This window comes from Loxodonta africana, chromosome 13 (assembly GCF_030014295.1).
Source record: "Loxodonta africana isolate mLoxAfr1 chromosome 13, mLoxAfr1.hap2, whole genome shotgun sequence".
In the NCBI taxonomy this organism is placed as follows: domain Eukaryota; kingdom Metazoa; phylum Chordata; class Mammalia; order Proboscidea; family Elephantidae; genus Loxodonta; species Loxodonta africana.
The window spans coordinates 40,933,375-40,948,355 of record NC_087354.1 but is presented as its reverse complement, the minus strand read 5'-3'; the positions used below and the strand labels follow the sequence as shown (position 1 = coordinate 40,948,355).

Genomic DNA, 14,981 nt, shown 5'->3' with positions numbered 1-14,981 from the left:
TGTGGGCTAGACACACTTTAATATTCTTCAAGAGACCCAAGTAAAGATTGGAGTTCCTTTTAAATTCCTTTTGTTTGCCAGTGTGTACTTCTCCGAGCATGACTGCAAGATTGAGCCACATGGAGCCCCAGATTAAATTTGGGAAAGATGTATGTGATACGTGTTCTCTATGTTGCTAAGAGTTTTTATTTCCTTGATCTCATTTTACCCTCCTACCACAACAGCTTCATGACAGAGTTGACTAATATATTTAATTCTATTTTATGGCTGGAATATTGAGTGCCATGTACCAGTGCAGTGTCAACCCTGGAGCCAGGGTTTTCTCTTTTCTCTCTGCTCTACAGCTACCTCCAGACAAGCTGTTGCCACCACAAAGTCAGGGCCCCACCCTCACTAGCCTTTACCTCTCTGTGATCAGTTGAGTGAAACACCTCCTCCCACACACCACCACCAGCAGATACCTGTATTTTCAGTCTCATTTAGTAGTTGCTTCATTACCTTTTTCCTCCCATAGCTTCCTTCGTACATGTATTGTGGTTTCTAGGGCAGCACGAAAATCAGAAATGTCACGCAACTGCTTCTGAACAAAGAGCCCTGGAGTCAGAACCCAGTGATGGACAGGTTGTTTACACCGAGAGCTTCCTGGTGGAACCAAATATTCTACAGCATACACAGAAGCCAGGTTTGATATGACCTGGGGCAAGGCAATGGGAAGGATCAGGCCAGAAGAGCTGCCAGTTGTCTAATAGCAAAGCAATGTCAGGAGTAGGTGGGCAGAGGGCCCAAGGCAGACGGGAGATTTGAACTTTGGGGCCTTTGGAGGTCATGATGCTAACTCAGGTGTGATCTGTGAGCATGTTGTCTTGTTGCTCCAATGGGCTAGTCTCATGGTGGCTTTATCTGCTGAGATTACTATACATGGTTACCCGTTGCCTGCTGGCCCAGATAGTAGGTCCTTGAGGATTGGAGGCCCAGGAGACTCCCTTTCAGGCCTCTGAATTCCTAGAAGATGAAGCAGAGCTCAAAGATGACTTCTGTTTGTCTGGGAAAAATAGGTGTGGGCTGAAGGGTGTCCAGCTCTAGTGATGGACTTGGAAGCATCCAGCACAGACAGAAACTCATGGATGTAAACAGGCAAGGAGAGCTGAGATGCCCCTCAGGGCCTGCAGTAGAAGTTGGGGAGTTGGGGTGAAGATTATTTCTTGCTCTCAGGAGAGATCATGGGCAGGCCCTGGCTTGGGAGCTCATATATTACCTGGAACCCCGCTGTGTCCCAGTGACTTCTGAAAATCGCTTTCCTAGTAGGGGTGAAGTTGAGCTCCAGAGTAACACTCTCAGGTGGGGGTTATCTGGGAAAATTGGCATGATGGGAAAGGAAGAGAAGGCCATGGGAGAGAGCTCATGTTTGTCTGACATCTGGCCTGTTCCAGACACTGTGCTTTGCACACCTTACCTCATTTAATCTTCCTAACTATCCTTCAAGATAAGTATTATTATCCTCATTTAAAAGCTGAGATCCTGAGGCTTGGAGAGAAGGGTATAAAGATTCTCCAAACCACAAACCAAGACATGGCCTCTTAGAGAGGAGAGTCAAAATGGGTGGTGCTGCTCACACAGGCTAGACCTGAACTGGGAATAGAAAAGGCTACAGGTAGGCTGACCGTGTATTTTATTGTCTAAACTGGGCACTTCTGAGAATGAAGGTCACACTATTAATAAACTCGCAGGGCAACAGGCGTCAATCGGGACTGTCTCTGGCAAGCCAGGATGTATGGCCACCCTACATACAGGACCCTAGAGGGGGTTACTGCTCAGAAGCCATGCCCTGTGAAGGAACAGCCACCATTTATAACAGAATCCTCACAGCAACGCTTAGGTGGTTATTATTATCCCCATTTGACAGATGAGGAAACTGAGGCTCAAAGAAGCTATTTAATTTTCTCGAGGTCGCACAGTTAGTAGGAGGGGAGGCTCTGACTGGCTCGAAGCCCTTGCTCTTTCTAGGGGTCATGCCATCTCCTAGGGCCCAGGGCCTTTGGAAGGAATGAGGTTAACTGAAGAAAATGGGGCTACAGGACTTGGTTCTTGGAGTGTGACAGACCATTTACCAGACTGTCCCTGCAGTGTCTGTGTGGCCTCTCCTAGGACTGGCATGCAGTCAGTGTCTGGGGAAGGCAAGTGAGTGTGAGGTGGAGGGGCTGGGGCAAGGTGGAGGCCCCACCTACCCTGAAGGCTTCTACAGGCTTCTCTGATCTTCCTTGGCTTCCAGCAGGGTGGTGGCCAAGGTTGAGGCTTGGCTGGGGTTTTTCTAAGAAGAAAAAGTCATTCAGTGAGTCGCCCCATTTCTAAGATTGGTGAAGAGGAACAGTGATAAATTGGATGGCTGCCATCCTGGAGCCAGGACTGTTCCCTCTGGCCTACAGATCCTGCTATGGTCCTAGCTCCAACCTTCTGGTCCCCAGAAAGGGCCAAGGTGGTCTGGGATGCGGGGATAATCTAGGTTGGGGCAGAAAGTATGCACGAGTACCCACGTGTGGAGGGTTTGTGAGCCTTGAAGAACCTGATGCGCAGCTCGTCTCTTCTAGGCTCACCAGTCAGCCTGACCTTCCAGGGTGACTCAGCGGCCACAGCACAGACAATGGAGGGCTCAGGCAGCCTTTGAAGTCCTCTTGACTATTGCATCACAAGGTGGGATGGGCAGGAAATTGGCCTCGGGTCAGCCAGACAGGTGGATGGTACCACCTACGTGCACTCAGTCCCGGGCAGGCCGAAGGCTGACAAAGCCAACAAGTAAAGGGAGGTCCCTGCCCTCAGGATGACTAGTCGGCCTGGGGGCGGTGCAGAGGGGGGTGCCTCATACAAGTACAATAGCCTGAGGCCTCTGAGAACTGTTGCTCAATAATCGAGGGCTGATTTCTATTTCTTCATTTGTTAGTTCATTCTTTCACTTTTTCAAACCCTGTTGCCTTATTCTCCTAGTGCTGCTGTAACAGAAATACCACAAGTGGGTGGCTTTAAAGAACAGAGATTTATTTTCTCACAGTTTAGGAGTTAGAAGTCTGAATTCAGAGCACTGGCTGTAGGGGAAGGCTTTCTCTCTCTGTTGACTCCAGGGAAGGATCCTTGTCTCTCTCAGCTTGGCTATCTTTATGTGGCATCTATCTTCCACCGTTTGTGCTTGCTCCTATGTCTACTTTGCTCTTTTTATGACTCGGAAGTGATTATGACTCATTAACATAACAGAGAAATCCCTATTTCCAAACGGGAATAATCCTCAGGTAAAAAAAAAAAAAAATTTTTTTTTTTTTTTTTATAGGGGTTAGGATTCCAACATACATTTCCAGAATACCTATGTTCCAGACACTGTCCTGGTCTAAAGCCCAGCCTTGCCAACAAGGCCTGACCAGATAAGATAAACAAGGATGCTTCATTCATTTATTCACTCAAAATATCTTCACTGTACATATACTGTGTACCAGGCACTGTGCTTGGTGCTGGGAGTACAATGAGCAGAACCAGTCATGTTCCCTGCTCTCATGGAATCAACCATCTAGTTGGAGAGATGGGCTTTGATCAGCTAATTACTCAAATACACAGAAGAGTAAAGGTCCCTGGGTGGCCCAAACAGTTTGTATTTGGCTGGTAACGAAAAGGTTGGCAGTTCAAACCCACTCAGCAGCACTGCGAAAGAAACAGGTGATCTGCTTCTGTAAAGATTTACGTCCAGTAAAACCCTATAGTGCTATTCTACTCAAGAGCATTCCAGGCTGAGTTTACTGCAAGTGCAAAGGCCCTGAGGTGGGAATTGGAGGGCTGACTGGGAGTACTGAAAGAAGGGTCATGAGCGGGTCAGAGTGTGATGGGTCAAGGAAGAGATAGGCATGGACCTGACAGGGCAGGGCCTGGGGAACCTTGGCAAGTGGCTTTGTGAAGCCAAGGCAGGTGCCTGTGAAATGAGAGCACCCCATGAGCTCTTCCCCAAGAACTAAACGAAAACCCACAACAATGCATGTAGCTTCTCCAGAAGTTTGGGCTGCATTAATAATGACACTGGACACAGGTCAAAGGAGGTGACTGGTCCTCCTTCTGGCTCAGACTGCACCTGAAAGGTTTTGATTTTTTTTTTTTTGTATCATAGTTGGAAAAGAGAGGTTATTTTAATAGCCTTTTTGAATAATTGTGGATATTCTGCTTTGATAATAAACCAAAACGTGTCAATGGATAGTTTTTTTTTTTTTTAATTTTTATTGTGCTTTAAGTGAAAGTTTACAAATCAAGCCAGTCTCTCCTACAAAAATTTATATACACCTTGCTATATACCCTAAGGGGTTGTGATTCTTTCTGGACCCTCACTGCCAGCATCTATCTTTAGGAGAAGAGCCAGCATGGTGAAGGTATGCACTAAAAACAGGCTGGATGAGCAGGGAAGAGCAGCTTTGGGAGACAAGAGTGTGTCCTAGACTTCTGAGGAATGTCCTTGAGCAAGAGAGACAATGTTCAACCCCATAGAAGGAAAAACATCCTGGCACTAAAAAAAAAAAAAAAGAGGCACTAGGACTCATGAAAATGGGGTGAGCTATTGTGAGGTAGTGAGCCTCCTGCCCTGGGGATGTTTGAGCAGATGCTGGAGAGCCACTTATTAGAGATGTTATGGAAAGGTCCCTTGCTTAGCTTAATGGGTAGCCTAGATTTAGTCCTCACCATTGGTTGAGCATCTACTCTGCGCCCCCTCCCTTCCAACTCTGAGCTGGAGACTCACCATAGATACTCCCAAAAGACAGGGCCTTGGGCCACATAAATTGCTGGGCTTACTCTGTCTAGACTGGGGCAGGCTCTGAGTTTGTTCTGCTCAGACAGCCCTGGGGAAAACCAGGTATTAGGGCTGGTGGTAGTCTCAGACCCATGAGCTGGATGGTGTTGGTCACCCTCTGAGGTCATTTACCAGGGCACGCCTTTCAGAATCTTGAGTGTTTCCTGGGACCCTGGACCCTCCAGCTGTCAGTCCCCAGCCAGTGAGAACCTAAGAGAAGCCAATAAATTTCTTCCCTGCTTTGCCATCAAGTGTATGTACACAGGGACTTCTCATGAGACTGTCAGTCCTCCCTGGTTATTCCCTAAACAGGGATTCCCTGGTTCTCATACCCCAGAACTTTCACTCTTGATCCCATCCATCTCTGATGTTCTGTTAGTCCCCTTGACTCCTTTCTACTGCCACCACCATACCTGGCCTCCCTAGTGGTCCTGCCACTTGCCTCTGCTTTCCACTTGGCCTGTCTACTCTCTGCTAAGTTATGGGGCCAGGGCCAGTCACATGTTTTTGTTTTTTAATTAAAATATGACATGTATGTAGTAAAGTGCAGACATCTTAAGTGTACAGCTTGATGGATTTTGGCATGTGCATACACCTGTGTAACCACTACCCAGATCAAAGTAGAGAACATTTCCAGGTCCATTCTCAAATAGCTCCATCTTCTAAGTTCCCACAGCTTTATTATTGGGCATTTAGCAGGCGTTGCCTTTCATTTCAACTAGTTGGAGGGCAGAGACCCATCTCGCTTGCTGTTTTTTCCTTGCCCCACCTGACCTAGCACAGTGCAACATCCATTAGAGGCCCTTGAATCCCATTAGATGGAGGGGTGTGGAGATTGCCGAGTGTGTCCCAGAATATGTGCCCTGTTGCTCCTCAGGAATGTGGGAGAGGTGACAATGACAAAGGATGGTGTCACTGGAGTGCAAGAGGAGCCTTGAGCACAGAGTTTTCTGGTTCTACTCAAGTGACCTGCCATCCCTGGGATGTTGTGCATAGGCCTGGAGGCAGACATTCTCAGCAGAAGGCTCAGGCATGTGGAACTTCGTGTATGGACGCCGTTCCCAGAGGGCACTGGCTGTAGCTGTAGCGTGGGGCTTGGTGAGCTCCCATCCTAGGCCCAGAGACACTTGGTTTGAGTGTGCCCACCACTGCAAGCTCAGACAGTTAAAAGAATAGGGACAAGCTGGGCTCAAGAGAGCCTTTGAAGTTAGGTGCCTGGTACAGAATGCTCTGAGGGAGGCTAGAATGCACAGATTCTAGCTTGGAGGTCAAGACCTCTCCCACTGGCTGCCCCCACCTGGGAGATCCTGTCCCTTGCCTTGCCTTTGTTCATGGCTCAGCCTGGGTGATAGTACTCCCAAGGGAACAGAGCCTCAACCTGGCTTGGACGGCAATATAAGGGCAGCAGGTAGGAGTTGGAGGGAGGTAGGGAGGCAGGGCAGTGTGGGTGTGTGGTACATAAAGTCCAACACCTGTCCTGGAAAACTGTGTCTCCAGGCTGTTGGAGGACTTGAAAATGTTCTGTTTGCTCTAAGACATAACCCTCTAGCTTCTTGAGAAGCAAATAGGGACCCTTTTTGGGGGGGGGCCAGATGCCAATTATCATGGGGGTTCTTCCCTTTGGATGTGCCCTGAGTTTCTCAGACCATATTATTCCTGTCTCTTCTCATCTCTTTGATTATAGTAAGTACAGTTCTCATACCAGGCAACTGGGTGAATCTTTACTTTTACATTATATCTGTTATCTCAGAACCCAGGTCCACCTGACACCAAAATACGTCTTGTTAGTCACTCAGCTTAAGGCACTACGGTGGCAAAGTCTTATTGTCAATGATGGCCTCTCCCTCCATGATAGGTAGAAGCATGACTGTGAGCACATGAAGCTAAAATAGGGAAGGAAAGGGAGAAGGAAGAGAAGTGCACATCAGTAATGGTCAATGCAGATGACAAGCATGGACTGAGGTATTTAGATCAACTTCTGAAAGCAGAAGATGGGGATTTTAACATCCCCAAGCATCTACTCTGTGCCAACCACTTGTCCAGGTGTGGTCTTCAAGGTTGTGTTATTGTCCTCATTTTACTAAGAAGGAAACTTACACTCAGGAGATTTATTTAATCAGGGTCACAAAGCAGGAAGATGCAGAGCTGGGTTTTGAGCTAAGTGTGTCTGACTCAAAGGCTGGATCTCTTTCTCCTCCATGAAAAGTGTCAGGGATTGAATTATGACCCCCCCCCAAAAATGTGTGTATCTGTTGGGCTGGGCCATGATTCCTGGTATTGTGTATTTTCCTATATGTTGTAAATCCTTCCTCTATGATGTTAATGAGGGAGGATGGGCAGCAGTTGTGTCAATCTACAAGACTGGCTTGTGTCTTGAGGCAATCTCTTGAGCTATAAAAAAAAAGAATCGAGCAGAGAGACATACCACCAAGTAAGCAGTGCCAGGAGCGGAGCGTGTTCTTTGGACCTGGAGTTCCTGTGCAAAGAAGCTCCTGGTCCGGGGAAGGATTGATGAGAAGGCCGACAGAGAGAGAAAGCCTTCCCCTGCAGCTGACACCCTGAAATTGGACTTTTAGCCTACTTTACTGTGAGGAAATAAATTTCTCTTTGTTAAAGCCATCCACTTGTGGTATTTCTGTACAGCAGCACTAGATGACTAAGACAAAGAGTATTCTTCAAGTGCCAGGAGCACAACAGAAAAAAAAAAGGACCTCAGAGGAAACAAAGATGATGCAAGGAGCAGAAGAAAGCGTCAAAGAAACTGTGATTGTCAGTCTCAGAGTTTGGAAGAGTTATTGCATTCATGAAACAAGATGCCATAAAAAGGACAACAGTCGGAAAACAAGTAAGAACTCTTGGAAATTAAAAGCGTGATAACAAGATGGTATAAAGATAAAGTAAAAGAAACCTTCCAGAAAGTTAAACAGAAAAATGTGGAGATGGATAATAGGATTAAAAAGATAAGAAAATTAGAAGATCAATCTGAGACTCCACATCTGACTGATTGAATTTCCAGAGAGAACAGAGACAAAAGTTTGGAAAAGGTTATTAAAATAACACAATAAATTTTTTCATAACTGAAAGACAAAAGTATCTAATTAAAAGTCCATTGAGTGCCCAGTACAAGTGAATGAACACAAAACAAAGCAAAACCTTCCACCAAGGATCATAAATGTAAAATATTAGAATAGAATTGAAGAGAAGATTCTAGGTGGATGACTTCTGGAACAGTGGTGTAAGGAGATCTGAAGACTCTTTCCCCAGCAAAACGACCATAACTGGTGAAAATTATTTTAAGAACTCAATGATTTAAAACCTTTGGAAATTGTCCAAAGGGCATACAGAAAATGAAGAGAGATTCATTCAAGAAAATCTACTAAATCTCAGAATAGTGCGAGTCTATCGCATTTGAGCTATGACCTCCACCTTCTCTTTTCTCTGCTAGCTCAGCGTGGCAGAAGCTCCCAACTCCACGTTAAGAAAAGTGTTTTCTCTCCTCCATGACTCTTGGTCAAGGGCTACAGTACTTCTCCAGGAGGGGCAGGCCACCAGCATTTCTCACCGTCCACCCCCAGCTGTGTTGCAGAAGTTCTATTTTAGACAAGACAGGCTGAGAGGCCTGGAGCTCTCTTTCTCCACCCAGCCCCAACTCATATGGTGGAAGTTCTTCCCCAGATGCAGTAGGCTGAGACTATTGGGGCCCTAATTGATATTGCCCTAGTTTGATCTTAGGGCAAAAGTTCCCCACTGAGACTTCTAAGTCAATTGGCGTAATAAAATCTGTTATGATAACATTCTGCATCCCACTTAGAAGTGTGGCATCTGGGGTCTTAAATGCTAACAAGCGACCATCTAAGATGCATCAATTGGTCTCAATCCATCTGGATCAAAGGAGAATGAAGAACACCAAGGTCACACGGTAACTATGAGCCCGAGAAAGAAAGGGCCACATGAACTAGAGACTTACATCATCCTGAGACCAGAAGAACTAGATGGTGCCCGGCCACAACTGATGACTGCCTTGACAGGGAACACAACAGAGAACTCCCAAGGGAGCAGGAGAACAGTGGGATGCAGACCCCAAATTCTCATAAAAAGAATAGACTTAACAGTCTGACTGAGACTAGAAGAATCCCGGCAGTCATGGTCCCCAAACCTTCTGTTGGCCCAGGACAGGAACCATTCCCGAAGACTACTCATCAGACATGGAAGGGACTGGACAATGGGCTGGAGAGAGATGCTGATGAAGAGTGAGCTACTTGTATCAGGTGGACACTTGAGACTGTATTTGCATCTCCTGTCTGGAGGGGAGATAGGAGGGTAGAGAGGGTTAGAAACTGGCAAAAGGGTCACGAAAGGAGAGACTGGAAGAAGGGAGCAGGCTGACTCATTAGCCGGAGAGTAAATGGGAGTATGTAGTAAGGTGTATGTAAGCTTACATGTGGCAGACTGACTTGATTTGTAAACTTTCACTTAAAGCACAATAAAAATTAAAAAAAAAAAAAAGTTCCCCACTAGGAGAGGCCAGTTGAGAAGACTAGAAGCTACTGCCCCCACCCAACACTCTTGTAAGGGAGAGGTGTCACTCTGAGTGAAGCAGGCTCCCCAGAGCTTCAGAGACGTGGCACAGAGGTTTTGTCAAGGGAGAAGACAGGCCGTTAGAACAGACAGCTCTAAAGCTCTCCCCAAGGGAAATGACTTTATTTGGAATAGTGTATGGGGAAATTTAAGTCTAAGAATGCTCTCAAAAACAATGGAATATTTAATGGAACAATTATGAGAAGACTGGTGGTTCCATGAAAGCAACACGCTAAACTAGCTAGAAGCTTAGCAGAGAAAACCAGAGAAAGAGACAGCAAATAAGAACCCTGCTGAGTTGGAAGAAACCTCAAAGGCTGGCCTCAAAGACTCTCCTGAAAAGGGACTGGAATTTAATTGGATCAGTGTGGTACGGTGAATTACTTAACATAGCCCTTCTAGCCATAGTCTTTGTAACTCCCACCAAGTGACTGGGTGAGGACTATGCACATGAGATGCTTGTAGCCCACCAAATGGATTGAATAGCTTACTAATTATGTGATTAAGGTGCATGGCACCCTTGTGGAGCTGGAACCATGCAAATATGGTGTATGGAACCCTAACAATGGGATTGGCTGGTTTTGCCATCCTGCGAGGCTTAAAAGAGCAGTCAATCCCAGAGCAGAGGGGTACCTACTACCACCAAGAAAGAAGAGCTAGGAGTGGAGCATGTCCATTGCACCTAGGATTCCTGTGCTGAGACCTTCTAGATCAAGGAGACAGAGACAGAGCTGTAACACTGGAGACAGCAAGAGGTGGCAGAGAAATGGCGGCAGCAGAGGCAGCCGAACCAGGACACTGGCAGGAGATGACACGATGGATTTCCATGGAGCAAGGCGGTCACACTGGGTGTGCCGATCCATGGAGCAAGAGAGCTGAGTGCCTTCAGGCAGGAGGCTTCCGGGTGCAGTGGGATGCCTGTGGGCACTTGGTGGCAGAGGTAGGCTCACTGACCCATGGAGTGAGAGAGCTGAATACCTTACTAGCAGTGTGGGGTGCCTCCGCGCACTTACCAGCAGAGCTGAAAGAACTTTGTAACACTTACTTTATTTTTTTACCCGAGTAGGGCAGAGGCTGAGGGGCCAGAGAGAGATGTGCCTGCAGGCACAGCTGAAAAGAAGCTGTCCTGATCGAAGAACTATTCTGAGTGTTCCTGAACCTGAATTATAACCTGTTGCTTCCCTAAGAAGAAACCTCAAAGTCTGACCCATAAGCATAAGTATTGTCTGTGAGTTTGTGTGGCCATTGCAACAAATTTTCAAACTCAGCAGAGAAGTAGAGAGTGTTATGGGAGGGATGGTTGATGTCAGAACTGGTAAAAAGGTTGGAGGATGGAGGCATGCCTGACCTCGACCGCATAGGAATCAGCCTTGGGCTGTTGGTCTTGATCCTCCTTCCTCCTTGTGAAGTTAGAGGAGGTCAGATGCCCCTGCCATGTCATTTTTACGATCAGACTGTGGAGCAACTTATGCCCGGGACACTCTTGAAAACAATAGAACAATCAATTGGCAATTAGTGGAGGCTAAGACCTGAAAGTGAAGAGGACTTGCTGAAAAAGAAGAAAACTTGAAGCACTTACTAATGAAGATCAAAGACCCCAGCCTTCAGTATGGATTGCCCCTCAACATAAAGAAAACAAAAATCCTCACAACTGGACCAATAAGCAACATCATGATAAGCGGAGAAAAGATTGAAATTGTCAAGGATTTCATTTTACTTGGATCCACAATCAACATGCATGGAAGCAGCAGTCCAGAAGTCAAAAGATGCGTTGCATTGGGCAAATCTGCTGCAAAGGACCTCTTTAAGTGTTGAAGAGCAAAGATGTCACCTTGAAGACTAAGGTGCGCCTGACCCAAGCCATGGTATTTACAATCGCATCATATGCATGTGAAAGCTGGACAATGAATAAGGAAGACCCAAGAAGAATTGACACCTTTGAACTGAGGTGTTGGTGAAGAATACTGAATATACCATGGACTGCTAAAGAACGAACAGATCTGTCTTGGAAGAAGCACAACCAGAATGTACCTTAGAAGCAAGGATGGTGAGACTGCGTCTTACATGTTTTGGGCATGTTGTCAGGAGGGATCAGTCCCTGGAGTAGGACATCACGCTTGGTAAAGTACATGGTCAGAGGAAAAGAGGAAGACCCTCAACGAGATAGATTGATACAGTGACTGCAACAATGGGCTCAAGCATAACAATGATTGTAAGGATGGCGCAGGACCGGGTAGTGTTTCATTCTGTTGTGCATAGGGTTGCTATGAGCTGGGACCGACTCAATGGCACCTAACAACACCAACAACAAGAGCTGGCTGTGATACCAACAGACAGGTAACAGAGATCAAGGAAATAGATAAAAAGAGCCCTGCTAAAACCACTGCCATCCCAGGATAACAGCGCACATGTCTAAGGCTATGCCTTATTAGGAGTGACAGCAGAGACTGCACACTGGAAGCGAAATATCCTGCACTAAAATAGACCATCCAAGTCACTAAATAAATAAAGAAGCAAACAACAACAGCAAGAAGCTATGGCAATGGGGAGCTTAGAATGCTCCAGAGCTGCTACAATATATTATCTAAAATTAAAAAGAGAAAAAAATTACATGCAAAGAAATAGGAAAGTGTGACCCATACCCAGGGGAAAAAAGCAGGCAACAGAGCTGCCTTTGAGAGGGCCCAGATGTCAAACTTAGCCAACAAAGCCTTCAAAGTCATGTTATAAATATGTTCAAAGAACCAAAGGAGAGATGGGGCCAAGATGGGAGAGTAGTCATATGCTTCCTGTGGTCCCTTTTACAACAAAGACCTGAAAAAAGAAGTGAATCGACTATCTATGACAACCTAGGAGCCCTGAACATCAAAGACAAAATTGAGGAATCGGACTGAGTGGTAGGGGGTGGGAGAGATGGTTCAGAAGCAGTGAGGAGTTACCAGAACTGACCTGGCTGGCACCGGCACCCTACAGGCTGGATCGGGTGGTGTGTGTGGGGTGAGGGAAGGAGTGGCACTCGGGACACGTTTTCCACATCGGGAGAGAATAAGCGGCACAGAGTCTGCTCAAACCTCCAGAGCCAGTGAGAAGCAGCGCTGAGTCGGTGAAAGATAAGTACAGCTGTCTAACCTACCACAAAGATCAACCCCCCCCCCCAACTTTGGGAAGTAACTCTCTCCCATTTACTTTCCCCCTCCCTACTCTGCTCCAGGTCCCAGTCCGGCTTAAGTGATTGTTACGCCCCGGGCTGAAGTAGGTCTCCTTGCACATGCCCTGAGCCATTCTCCCAGCTTTGGAGAGGGAACAAATGAACAAAGAGGAAAAAATAATCTGCCAGCTCCCTTAAGCCAGGAACTCAGGGCAAGCACAGCCCTTTTGCCTAGGCACAGGCATAAGGGGTCCACAAACTTTGAATGCCTTTCACCCCTGCATAGACCTGTGTGGGCTCATTTCAACAGCATAGACCCTCATTACCAGAGTACAATGGCTATCTATATACATGAAGCCTGTTTTCAACTGCATTGGCTATAAGGGGGAATGGCAGATTCATGACATTTGACACCATGCTGCCTATCAAGCAGGGTCCTTACCTACCTACCTACATCAGGTGCCTGAGGACTGGTGGCTCCACCCACTTCACCTAACCACCTGCGACATGGGTCTAAGAATAAGTGGTGCCTCTCAGTCCTTCCAGCCAACAGCACTGGGTGCCCGTAATCCAACTGCAAAACCCACCCACCTACTCGCTCTAGGGAACAGGAACACACCTTCCACCCGGATACTCAGGGGCAGCTGTCAAACCCCTGCCTTGCTCAGCACATGACCCCCTACTGCAGCCAGATCCCTGTACCTGCTCCATGTACCCTTACCCATCTAGGACTGTGGGTGGGAGCCTGCACCACACACTTGGTGACCAAGGACCTGGACACCTGAGCTGAACCCACACAAGAAAAGTAAGTGGACTCCCAGGCTCACATACCCAGTAACAGCTCTAACCACGTGGCGACAGGACGTGAGAACTTCCAAGGTACCAATAATCAAACAGCAAAACTGTCTCTCAAATATGATGGCAAAGTTAGGGTATTTCCAGATAAACAGAAGTTAAGGGGATTTTTAAAAACCAAATCAAAACAACAAGAGATCTTAAAGGGAGTCCTCCGGTTAGAAAATCAATAACATCAGATAACAGCCCAAGACTAGAACACAGGACAGAACAATCAGATATCAACCCAGATAGGGAAGTCATAAAAATAAATCAAAGCTAAAACGCTGAAAATAGAGAAACAGAGATGTCAATATGTAAAAGATGACAGCATCAAATCAAAAAAGAGGGACTAAATAATGTAGTCATAGATCCTTCATATGGAGAGGAAGCCAAGGCGATATAAAGAAATAAAAGATTGGTTTAAACTTAGAAAAATAGAGGTAAATGTTAAGGTAACCACAATGGAAACTAAAAATCCTACAAGTCAAAATAAAAAACATGAAAACTCAGCAAATACAAAATCAACAATTGAAAAAAGATGAAAAGAAAATATATAAAGGAAAGCAACTCAGCACAGAAAATTAAGTGAAACAAACTGTCAACACAAAAAAATACATCAGAATGACAGCACTAAACTCATACATATCAATAATTATGCTGAATGTAAATGGACTAAAACCAATAAAAACACAAAGATTCATCTATGTGCTGCCTACAAGAGACACACTTTAGACTTAAAGACACAGACTAAAACTCAAAGGATAGAAAAAATCAAGCAAACAACAATCAAAAAACAGCAGGAGTGGCAATATTAATCTCTGACAAAATAGACTTTAAAACAAAATCCACCACAAGGAATAAGGAAGGACACTATAATAATGATTAAAGGGTCAATACACCAGGAGGACATAACCATAATAAACATTTACACACTCAACAACAGGGGTCCAAAATACATAAGGAACCAAAGAAAATCATGCTTAAAGAAGTAAGCAAAGGAATTATGACAATGTCTGATAAAAAATCAATAAAGAGATAAAAATTGTTTTAAAAAAGAACCGAATGAAATGAAAATTTCATTAGAGGGGTTCAACAGTAGATTTGAGTTGGCAGAAGAAAGAATCAGCAAACTTGAAGATAGATTGGTAGGGATTATGCAATCTGAAACACAGAGGAAAAAGAATGAAAAATAAATGAATCTTAGAGAAATATGGGACACCATTAAGTACACCAACATATTTGTCTTAGTTATTTCAACCTGCTGTAACAGAAATACCACAAATGGCTGGCTTTAACAAACAAATTTATTTTCTCAGTTTAGGAGGTGAGAAGTCTGAATTCAGAGTGCTGGCTGTAGTGGAAGGCTTTCACTCTCTGTTGGCTATGGAGGAAAGTCCTTGACTCTTTTAGTGTCTGCTCCTGGGCAGTCTTCATGTAGTTTGGCATCTCTCTTTCCCCAACTCTGCTTGCCTGCTTGCTTGCTTTAATCTGTTTTATATCTCAAAAGAGATTGACTCAGGATATACCATACACTAATCCCACCTCATTAACATAACAAAGACAGCCCATCCTCAAACGAGATTATAATCACAGGCATGGAGGTTAGGT

The 14,981-nt window shown here is 45.5% G+C and overlaps 1 protein-coding gene across 1 annotated transcript in view; it reads left to right on the top strand.

Annotated features, from left to right (window-relative positions):
- Positions 1 to 14,981, top strand: part of PPCDC (phosphopantothenoylcysteine decarboxylase) — a 60,779-nt gene that overhangs the window by 32,737 nt on the left and 13,061 nt on the right. The gene's annotated exons all lie outside the window — the stretch shown is intronic.